We start from the raw sequence: 11939 nt of genomic DNA, 5'->3' as shown, positions 1-11939 counted from the left end.
ACTTGATTTACATAATCGGCTAGGGGAAATTATTGATTCACGAAGGGGGAATTAAGAAACAATTATGGTTTCTTTGATCTTTGAGGCGAACCTAACTCTGAGAACTTGATTTACATAATCGCTAGGGGAAGTTATTGATTCACGAAGGGGGAATTATGAAACTTCATGGCTTATTTAATCTTAGGTCTGTGGGATAAACGTTTTTTAGGCCAGAGAGAAAAATTAATATTCTCTTTTGAAATAGGGCCTCATTGATAGTTAGTCTGAGGACCCATAAATGATATCACTTGTTATCTCGGAATTATGCGGGAGTATAAAGAGATAGAAATTCTATTTTTTAATAGGGCTTCACTGAGTTTTAAGTCGGAGAGATAAATTGATATTCTAACGAAACCTTAATAGTTTATCTAGGAAAATTTATGAGATGAAGAGATTAACGTAGGAAAGGGTTTCCTATAAATTTGAAATGTGAAAGTACAGAGATGCCAAAAAACAAAAGGAACAAGCTGAAATTAATTTTAGGAGATTATTTGGTTGAAACGGTTTTAGACAGCTTATGGAATTATTTCGGCGAAACAGTTAGAGACATTTTAAAAGGTGATTTAAAGGATGATTTTAGAAGAGAATTTGAGGGTAAAACTCTGTGGTCGTTATAATACACAAGTTCCATTTGAACAGTGTTGTGAGGTCCTCTACCACAACCCAAAGGGTTCCGATCCCACAACCCCGATCCAAAGGGTTCCAATCCCTCTACCCCAACCCCGAAGGAAGCCCCAGTCCCCAAAGGTCCCCCAAGCTCCCGAAGGGTCCCGATCCCTCTACCCCCGCCCCAAAGGGTTCTAATCCCCCCACCCCAACCCCGAAGGAAACCACCGGTCCTCAAAGGTCCACTGGGCTCCCAAAGGGCCACCCGGCCCTCAAGGGTCCCCCAGACCCACCGGGCCCCAAAGAGCCCCTCCACACCCCCCTTTGGTCCCCAAAGGGCCCCCCTCCCTCTCCCTTCATCTCCCCCCTCCTTCACATCCCCTCCCCATCCCCTCCCCTCCCCTCCTACCCATCCACTCCCCCTCCCTCCCCCCTCCCCTCCTCCCCTCCCTCTTCCCCATTTTTTAATATTTTTTTGTGCATTGAGACACAGAACGACCCTTCCCCCCGGCCCCTCCCCCCCAAAAAGGTCCCCCGACACCCCCAAGGCCTGATTTTTCAAACTTCATTTTGATTTTCTTTCGTGGAAATGCAAGAGTTGGAATATTTAAGTTGTGTTTCGATATGGTTTACATTGTAAAAGTTAAATTTTATTGATTTTTAAAAGCTCATCTTGAATTTATTTCATTGAAATGCAAGAGTTGGAATATTTCAGTAGTGTTTGGTTGTAGTTTACCTGGTCACAGTTACATTTTCTTGATTTTTCAAAGTTCATTTGAATTTCTTTCGTTGAAATGCAAGAGTTGGAATATTTAACTAGTTTTTGTTTTTTGTCTACATTGTCACAGTCACATTTTCTTGATTTTTATAAGCTCATTATGATTTTCTTTATTTGAAATGTAAGAGTTGGAATATTTCAGTAGTGTTTGGTTGTCGTTTACCTTGTAACAGTAACATTTTCTTGATTTTTCAAAGTTAATTTTGAATTTCTTTCGTTGAAATGCAAGAGTTGGAATATTTCAGTAGTGTTTGGTTGTGATTTACCTTGTCACACTTACATTTTCATGATTTTTCAAAGTTCATTTCGAATTTCTTTCGTTGAAATGCAAGAGTTGGAATATTTCAGTAGTGTTTGGTTGTGGTTTACCTTGTCACAGTTACATTTTCTTGATTTTTCAAAGTTCATTTTGAATTTCTTTCGTTGAAATGCAAGAGTTGGAATATTTCAGTAGTGTTTGGTTGTGGTTTACCTTGTCACAGTTACATTTTCTTGATTTTTCAAAGTTTATTTTAAATTTCTTTCGTTGAAGTGCAGGAGTTGGACAATGTCAGTAGAGTTTGGTTATGGTTTACCATGTCACAGTTACAGTTTCTTGATTTTTCAAAGTTCATTTTGAATTTCTTTCGTTGAAATGAAAGACTTGGAATATTTCAGTAGAGTTTGGTTATGGTTTACCTTGTCACAGTTACATTTTCTTGATTTTTCAAAATTCATTTTGAATTTCTATATTTGAAATGCAAGAGTTGGAATATTTCAGTAGTGTTTGGTTGTGGTTTACCATGTCACAGTTACATTCTCTAAATCTAGTGTTTGGTTGTGGAATATTTCCTTGTCAATGTGATGTGCTCTGTATTTTTCAAAATTCATTTTGAAGGTTTATCTTTTAAATGCACGACTTGAACGATGTCACTAGTGGTTTGTTATCTTTTACTATGTTAATCTTCCATTCTTTATACTAATCATAGTTCAGTTTGAATATCTTTCGTTTTATAGAACGAATGGGACTATTCGACTGGTTTTTGGTTGTGGTCTACAATGTCACAGTTACATTTTCTTGATTTTTCAAAGTTCATGTTGAATTTCTTTCGTTGAAATGCAAGAGTTGGAATATTCCAGTAGTGTTTTCCCCGCCGATTATGTAAATCAAGTTCTCAGGCTAGGTTCCCCTAAAGATCAAAGAAAACATAATGTTTCTTAACTCCCCTTCGTGAATCAATACATTCCCCTAGCGATTATGTAAATCAAGTTCTCAGGTTAGGTTCGCCTAAAGATCAAAGAAACAATAATGTTTCTTAATTCCCCCTTCGTGAATAAATAATCCCCCCACCGATTATTTAAATCAAGTTCTCAGGTTAGGTTCACCTCAAGATCAAAGAAACCAAAATGTTTCTTAATTCCCCCTTCGTGAATCAATAATTTCCCCGTCGATTATGTAGATCAAGTTCACAGTTTAGGTTCGCCTAACAATCTCATAACATTTGCGTCGAGCATGTACATTCTCACTGACAGTGAAACATAAAACAGACATAAATTGCTATTGGCATCCATAAATGTGAGAAAATTCCTGTTTGTCCATTCTCACTGAGAAAAACCATAAAAACAGACATAAATGTGAGAAAGTTCCTGTTTTTCAAATTTTCACTGACAAAAAACATAAAACAGACATGAATTGCTGTTGACATCAATGGAAAACATCAAATAAATCGACCAACACACATAACCATCCAAGAAAACAGACATCAATGTGACAAAATTCCTGGTTTTTCAAGTGAGAAAATTCCTGTTTTTTCATTCTCACTGAGAAAACCATAAACCACGTGGTCATGTCACGACTATAAGATAGCCTTCTACTCATTCGTTCGTGAACTGGTTCAATAAAGGCCGTGAAAGAAAGTTTCAAATCTTATCTTTTCAGCACTACTTTCATGGACAGAGAATTTCTAGGTGACCCGAAATACACAATTTTAACAGGGAGCATGCATATACATTAATAGAAAAAGGACATAGCAGCAGGGACTTATCCAAGGGTACACGGTTTGACCCTCCCCCCCAAAAGTCTTACGAAAAATCTGTTTAACCCCCCTCTCCCGACAAAATTCTGGTAAAGGCCGTGCATACGGTCAGTGTTTTGCTACCGGGACTGCCGTGTAGAAGACTCCTGAGTCCGACTTCGCAGCTCTTGCCCCACAGATCGTATATAGGGGTGGTTTAGGGTTTAGAACTTCTCAACCTTAAAATCTTGTCCTCATTTTCAGAACTTAATAAACATATTTAAATACGATTGTTTGATGCGATTTTTTAACATGTTCACCGCCCCCCCCCGGTCACTCCGGTCTGTGGACGTGCGTATGCTCTTACTTCAGGCCCTGGCTTAGCATATCGAATGAAAAATAGCCGTAATTTATTTCGTTTATGTTTACTTCACATACGCAACCAAGAGAATTCAGAGAAATTCAAAAATACAACACGTGGGAATTACGACTCCGAATGTCATTTGCCATATTTTTAATTTAGTTTTTTTTTATTTCGAAAATGTTTGAAATAATGGCGAAATTAAATGAATTAGTCTTGTAATTAGCCAGTAATGTAACACGAGAACAATTATCACAGGACAATGGAGAACGTTTGAAATAATGGCTCATAGAATCATGAGATACAGAACAGTCGTCAATTTTACTCTCTCATAATCTAGACTCAAAACAAACCAGGTAGTCATTTTATCACACCTTAGGGAGCAGAGTAGGGGTATAATATAGCCCGATGCCAAACACATACAAAGGGGAGGGGCTCTATCACATCCCAAGAATATCGGTCTTCTTGCGATTCCCCTTACATTTTCACGATCTCTAGACTGCAACCCATTATAAAGTGTCATTTCGTGACAACATTGGTATCTTTGCTTTTCTGGCTTTTAAATTTTTAGTACTGCTGTTTTTCAATTTTATTTGTTAATAATTTCTGGTGGTTTTCTGCGCTGTTTGGCTTTTAGATTTTTAATTATTCCAATTTTGGCTTTATTTGTTTTTTCTGTTAGCTTTCCACGTTGTGTGGTTCTATCGGACTTGTCTCGTCCACACTTTTTGGCATTTTCTTCTAATTTCTTTGATAATCCTGAAGAAAAGAAGTAATTTTCCTCCCAAAATATTCACTTCTTTTGGTCCAGTATTTTCGTTGGCCTTAAACAAAAAACCGTTTCTAATCTCTTTATTTCTTCAACCCTCTAGGCCAAAACGAAAAGCAGGTCGTTCCCGAAATGGTTGGGACGAGGTCTTAAAAAAGGATTTAAGGAAAATCAGAACTTTTTGGGAGGGTATGAAGAGGGAGACTTTGAATAGATTTGAGTTGAGGAGGGGTGTGCATAGCTGTGTTGCCCTAAGGCGTCTTGGTGCAGCAGTGACTTGTTAGTAGTAGTAGTAACAATAGTAATATGGTTTTGGAAGGTTTCATTTAACCAGGCTTTTTGTTTCTTTTGTAAGTTTTCAAATTTGTCTCTTTTTTTAAGCATAAAGAGTCTACCAGATTGATTTTGAAGATATTGGAAGCTATTCCCCCAGTATCCCAAGACAGATTGAGATCCATCATTTATTCTGCTAGTGCAGCATTTAATCTTTTACCACCGCAAGAAAGGTGGATTTAATACGGAAGATGGCGACAAGATATATTGGATGAACTAATGAAGAAACGAGACTCGCTTGAAAGAAGATACCAGAGGCTTCGCGAACAGATCAATGACCTTTCAGTTGAAGAAGATGCTTTGCATTGCGCAACTATGGATGTTGTGGCTGCTACTACTTCTGGATGTGCCAAACACAACAAATTAATTAGGCACCTTGCTCCTAAAATTGGTAATTTCCTGTTTACATGTGTTAGGTTCCTCTAGCTTACGAAATAAAAAAGTCCTAAATTTTAATTCGGTCCTAAAGATAGTCAAATTTCCAACACCTAAATTCTTATCCACAATTTGTCAGTTCAGATGCTTTCTTTTGAGGAATTCAGGCTAATTTTGCAGATTGGTTCTTTCGTCGCATTGCAACAAATTGCCTTCGTTATACCACGAATGTGTTTTTTTTTTGTATTTAGGCATCATTTAAGCTGATTTTTTGGTTGTATATAGTTACCGAGCTTTTGAGTTCGGTATAGTATATTTTTTCAAAGTTGTATCTAACGGTGTAACCGTCATAAAAGGTCATTTTAGTTGTTATTAAAAAGGTATCACCATGCCAAAAAGATTTGGTTCAAAAGATTTTGCATCTAGGGTAACCGGTACATTTCCGAAAGGCATGGTTTTTGGTTTTATTGTTTAAAGAAATTTTCCTAAAAGATGAATATATTTTCAAACAGTTCGTTGTAACGAACTGTAAGTAAGGGGCGACTCGGCTCAATAGTAACCGAAACTCTAAAAAACGGAATTTTGATACCAGGAGGTACATCAAAAGAATTGGACTTTTATGCTGATTTCAAATATATTAATTTCATCAAGTTTCGTCCTACCCATCAAATGATACGAACCTAAAAAATTTTTGCTTATTTTCGAAAAAAGGGGGAAACACCCCCTAAAAGTGATAAAATTTGAATGGAAATTAAACCGTCAAATTGAACGTATCAGAAAACCCTACTGTAGGGCTTTCAAGCTCCTATCTGCAAAAATCTGGAATTTTGTATTTTTTTTGCCAGAAGAAAGATCACGGATACGTGTTTATTTTTTATTTTTTTCAGGGGTGATCGTATCGATCCAGTGGTCCTAGAGTATCGCGAGAGGGCTTTTTCGAACGGAAATTAAAAGTTCTAGTGCTCTTTTAAGTGACAAAAATAATTGGAGTTAAATGGGAGGATCATTCCATGGAGACTGTTTTAATGGGGGAAGGGACATTTCTATGATGGTGGTACTGGATGTCACATTATTATTTAAAACACGATAGGACATTAATTTTATAAAAACAAGTTTTTTCAACTAAAAGTAAGAAGCAACATTAAATCTTAAAACGAACAGAAATTATTACGTATATGAGGGGGGGTTCTCCCCCAAGTCAATAAATCTCACATTGAGCGCAAATTTTTTTTTTATTTAAAAATATCTATCTATTATAATTAAAATGCCTGTGGGATTCAGGGGGTCATTCTCAAAGAATTGGTACCAAATTCGAACCTTAGCGTAAAGAGTGAGGTATTGACTAGGGGGGCGAACCCCCTCATATACGTAATAATTCCTTTTTTTTAAGTTTTAGTGTTGCCCCTTACTTTCAATTGAAAAAACTGTTTTTTTTAATTATTTAATATGTATTAGAGTCTGAGCGCGAACACCTGGTCCTGCTCATGCATTAAATTTTGTTTATTTTTTGTTTTCATTTTTTTATGTGAGTAAAAAAAGGACTAAGTAATACTTTTTTTAACAAGTTGAAAAGTCTAGCTGTGGCCTCCTTCGAGATATGTACAAGACAACCGAGATGTTTAATTACTTCTGATGAGACGGACATCAGGTTCATGCATTTTAAAGGAAGTTGGGGTTTGAAGACGGCAAAATATTCAGAACTGAGAGTAATTCGTTGAATATTAAGATTTCTTGCAACCAAATTTTTTTTCTTGTAATTTCTAAATATAGGAAAAAGAGTATGAGTGGATAGAGACTAATTTAAGAGTATAGTTTAACATGTTGTACGGTGTTCTGTCCTCTGCCAAAGCCCAGTATCCAAACTAAAATTCGGTTTTTAGTTAGGGATTGGCTTCCACTAATCTTGTCATGGCAAGTCCAATTGCGCAAGTCAATATTTTGTATCCGCAACAGTTTCTGAGATACGACTTAGTATTTAAAGTGGTACAAGTTTCACAAAGCCAAAACCTAGTACGGAGATTCTAGAATTACAGCGTCTAGAGTCTCCTTGCAGCAGAAAAAGGAGTAGTAAAGACAGGAAGAAAACAGAAGTAGGAATAGCTATTGGCGGAATTCTGTATTTTCACGTATTTCTCACGTTCCAATTATGAAATAATCATTGTTTTGCGACTTTCTCGAAAATTTGAAAAATGTAGATTTTGGTTTTCTAGGTTTTGTTAGAGGACAGCCGTGGGCCATGGTGGGCCGAGCAAAAGGAATCTTCAACTCCTTAAGTAAAATTATAAAACAAATTTATCTGATGCTTGGTGTCATCAATATGGACAAAGAAATCCAGAGTTTTTGCTTGAAGGTTGCGGAGTATTTAACATTTGTTCAATAAACAAAAATTTTTCAGTTAATTGGCAGCTGAGAAAGCGAATTATTCATTTCAGATTTGTATGCAAGCACCCCCTATAATTAACTACAATAGTGAGATTCCTTGTTGCTTTTCTGATCAGAACTTATAAAAAAAATGAAAATACCAAATGCAAGGTAAGTTTTTGAATTCCTTTATTTTCTTTTATTATTTAAAAATTGAAGAAAGGCAGGAAGTTGGAATCATACTTGGAGTTGACGGTGCACAGACAAGAGCAAAGCACGAACTAAATCAATTGTTAATTGCATTGCTAAATCACAGTTGTTTCTGTATCCCTCTAGACTCATGAGTTTTTTTTTGTCCTGGATGATGACTATTTAATATTGGGCTGTATAATGGTTTTTAAAAGTATACTTATCAGTCTGTGTGTTGTGGACCAGCCCAATTCTCAGGAAGTTTTGATTACCTGCTAAAGAGAAGTTATGCCCAGTATCAATGATTCTCTGTTTCAAAAAGACATCTTTTTTTGAAGTTTTCACTTTTTCTTGCCTCTCAGTAAGGTATAAGTTTAGTTGAATTGTATCCTTTTTTAAACATCAAAAACAGTGTGTTGTTTGTGGTACGAGGGTTTTTCCTCTTGTTCGTCCTGTGCTAGATAGCTATAGCTTGGGGTTTCTTGTATTTACTACCTGTCATATTCTGGGTTACAGTTCAAGCTATACGAGATGATTGCCACTTGCCTGTCAGTTCCGATTGCCCCCTCCCCTCCCCAAGTCTTACAATCATCAGCACTTTAGACTACAAGTTTTACGCCCAAATTTTGAAATTCTACGAAAACATGACGGTTTGTTTTCTATTAAAGAAGGATCGATTCTTATTCGAAATTTATATGTGATATGAATGCCTAATGAGTCAAATAAATTAAAATGAAAAATATGCACTAGTCATGAATCTGAGGGAATTGGGAACAGTTGTAAACAAGGTAGTGCTAAAGTGGAATACGGCTAATGCGGCTAATCCATCGGTGTTCTAGTGAGTGATATCTAGAAATAATAGCTGTCAAATCCAAATCGTTTGTTTTTAGTATCCGTGCAATATCCTGGCAAGACTCTTTTCCCTAGCTTTGGGGGAATTCGCCCCTTAACCCTCACCAGTGGGTAAATATTGATAGCATATCAGGACCAGTGAAAGACTATCAAGGGCCTTTTAAATCTATTCAGGCTACTCATGGAGTTTTCTGCACCTAAACGAAAATCATTTTCGGGAGGAGGGGGAAGGGTTTGTGTTTTAGTAAGACGATAAAAGTAAAAAATTCAATTAACAAGAAACTTTCATAATCAAACTACTCAAATTTATAAAACACTACACAGAAATCCTTTTAGATCAACTTAATGGCTATATTGATTTGCCGAATGAGCCCTTAAATCTTATTTTTCCCTCAAAACACTCAATATTCTCTTTATGCCATTTCTTTTGGTTGGCAATCATTTCTAGATTTCTTTCGTAACGAGAAACCTTTATCCATGAGTCAAGCTCATACTCTATAATAACCATTTTTTCAATAAGCCTGAGGTAAATGTGAAGTCTCTCTGACTTATAGAATTCCTTCCAATTTGAGGGTGGTTTATCCAAGACCTTACTGAGTTTGAGCTCGACCAAGTAGCTATAGTTACTCAATTGAAAACAAGTTAATAAGTCGATAAAACCAACTTTTTGCAGCTTTATTTCGCACTGTTCTAATATTTTTTTTTGCGTCTCTGTAATATATATGCTTCCATAAGCAGCTGTCGTTCAGTTCATTATTCATATATCTTGATGTACGAGCCAAATTATTAACAGACTTGACATCCAAAAATTTGGCAATATGTTGAATCACCTCTGGAGAAAGATTTTCCAGATTAGACTGTTTTTTAGTTTGTCTCCTCTTCTTCTGTCTCTTCTTCTTCTCTGATGCTCTTTTCCAGTTTCTTCTGTAGTTTCTTGACTAAGTCGTTTTCTTGACAGTTCAAGTTTAAAAATGTTTAAACTCGATTCATCAGGTAATAGGACGGAAAAAAATTTATCCATAACTGGTACTGACGGGCTCGAATTTTCAAATCTGAACTTACAAGATTTTCTTCTTTTTGGATTCACAACATTGTCATCTGGGTCACCTATTTCTTTAAAAAGACTTGTTATTTTCAATTATAGTTTAGAAATGTTTGACCCTGGTTCATCACGTATTGGGGTGGACATGCATTCAGCCTTGACTATTATCTTAGAAAAGCCGTCCAGAAAGATCTCTTCACTAAGTCGTTTTATTGACAGTTCAAGTTTAAAAATGTTTACACTCGATTAATAGGTAATCGGACGGAAAAAAATTTAGCCATAACTGGTACTGACGGGCTCGAATTTTCAAAGCTGAAGTTACAAGATTTTCTTCTTTTTGGATTCACAACATTGTCATCTGGGTCACCTATTTCTTTAAAATGCCTTTTTCTTTTCAATTCAAGTTTAGAAATGTTTGCACCTGGTTCATCACGTATGGGGGTGGACATGCATTCAGCCTTGACTATTATCTTAGAAAAGCCGTCCAGAAAGGTCTTAACGTCATTTTCTGACATGTTGATTTGAAGCTGTTCATAATTAAATGATGCTGACGCTTTTGCAGTTCTTTTTTATACTCTATTTATAATGACGTCATTATATACTGACGTCATTATAAATAGAGTCATAGTGTAGTTTTACTTGTACTTTATATAGGGTTGTAAACTCTGGTTATGACGTCATTCTTCATCTTGTATGTGAATATGCAGTTTTTTGTCAAAAATTTATTTTATTTTAAACATGGTGTTGAGTTTATTACAAAAACGCGTGGATAACATTATTTTCTATCAAATGAGCCCTTAAAAATTCTGAAAATATCTCAGTGCCCCATTAGAAGTGAAGAAGGAAAGAATGAACAAGAGTTGTATTTTTTAAGAACCATATTGAATTTTATAATCATTATTTTGTATTTTATAAAAATTATCCTGTTTCGTAAGAACTATTTTGTGTTTGTAAGAATTATTTTGTAGAAAATATTTCGAATTTTGTAACAGCTATTACGTTTTTTCTTAGAACTATTTTGAACTTTGTAAGGACTATTTTGTATTTGCAAGGATTATTTTGGCTTTGTATATTGAATTTTATAAGAACTATTTGTATTTTTAAGAATTATTTTTGTTTTGTAAGAACTATATTGAATTTTGCAAGAAGTATTGTTGTTTTATAAGAACTATATTAAATTTTGAAAGAATCATCCTATATCTTATACTAAATTATCTCATATTTATTATATACAAAACTATTTTGTATATTGTGAGAATTATTTTTGTTTGGTAAGAATTATTCTGTTTTGTAAAGAACTAGTTTCGATTTTCTAAGGACTTTTTTTTACATTTTATGCTAACATTTAGATTTTGTATTAAATATTTCGAATTTGTCTTGACCCAAAGAAATGGGACTTCTCAATGAATATAGCTAAAAAAAATAGTGGTTAATATGACTTTTCACTATGCTTTGCAACAACATTACACAAGATAAGAAGAAAAACACAATTCAACATCCGCTAAAAGTTTGTACTTAATACCTTTAGCCATTCCTGAGATATTGCACATAAGCCTCTTTGAAAAGCTTGATTCAAATTTTGAGTTTGAATATAATCAAACAACCTCCTCAACATTCTATAGAAATTTCAACTTAATACTCCTAGCCGTTCCTGAGACAATGCGAAAACGCCCTTCTGACCATCTGGATGCCTATAGTGTCTCTTGATTTAGTTCAATACCCTCTCAATATTTCCTCACAGTATCAAATAAATACTCTTTGTCATTCCTGAGATATTCATCACAATCCAGAACATACTTTATAGGCTTCATTCATAAATCAAGTAATAATTAGATGAATTTGACAAAATTTTAAGCGAAAATTTAGCTAAAAAAAGAACATTCTCTTAGCTTCTCTATTCAATATTCTAGTTAATATGAGGCAAGGGGAGAGGGGGCACCTACACCCTCTAAACCCAAGTGTGCCCCCCCCCAAACGCAGGTTGCCCGCAGAGCTGACAGTTAGTTTCTTCACAACATCTTGTCAAAATTCAGATAAGCCTGTATAATTCAAGTATCCAGAGAAACAGGTCAGTTTTCTTTACTTTATGATTACTTTTATTTTAATATATTTTTAAGTTTTCTTTTTTCAGTCTATTTAACCCTTTTTTTGGTACATTTGGTTCACACTTTGCCCCCCCCCTCCCTCATTGGATTTTTTAAAAATTAAGCGACAGGTCCCTGAAACAATTAAAATATGTC

General features: G+C 35.3%; 1 protein-coding gene and 1 long non-coding RNA gene across 4 annotated transcripts in view; both read left to right on the top strand.

Annotated features, from left to right (window-relative positions):
- The window catches only part of nompC (no mechanoreceptor potential C), a 502015-nt gene that overhangs the window by 290641 nt on the left and 199435 nt on the right, over nt 1-11939 (top strand). The window lies entirely within an intron of this gene.
- On the top strand, nt 4878-11630 carry LOC148955540 (uncharacterized). 2 transcript variants are annotated; one of them, XR_016143117.1, is made up of 3 exons: nt 4878-5271; nt 7688-7787; nt 10104-11630. It is a non-coding gene; the product is annotated as an uncharacterized LOC148955540 (long non-coding RNA). The 2 variants fall into 2 exon arrangements; XR_016143116.1 differs by lacking the exon at nt 10104-11630 and having other exon boundaries at nt 7688-8402.

This window comes from Artemia sp. Qi Xiang Cuo, chromosome 2 (genome assembly GCF_049724085.1).
Source record: "Artemia sp. Qi Xiang Cuo chromosome 2, ASM4972408v1, whole genome shotgun sequence".
Taxonomy (NCBI): Eukaryota; Metazoa; Arthropoda; class Branchiopoda; order Anostraca; family Artemiidae; genus Artemia; species Artemia sp. Qi Xiang Cuo.
The sequence above is the reverse complement of the archived record's forward strand: the minus strand, read 5'-3'. Positions and strand labels throughout refer to the sequence as shown.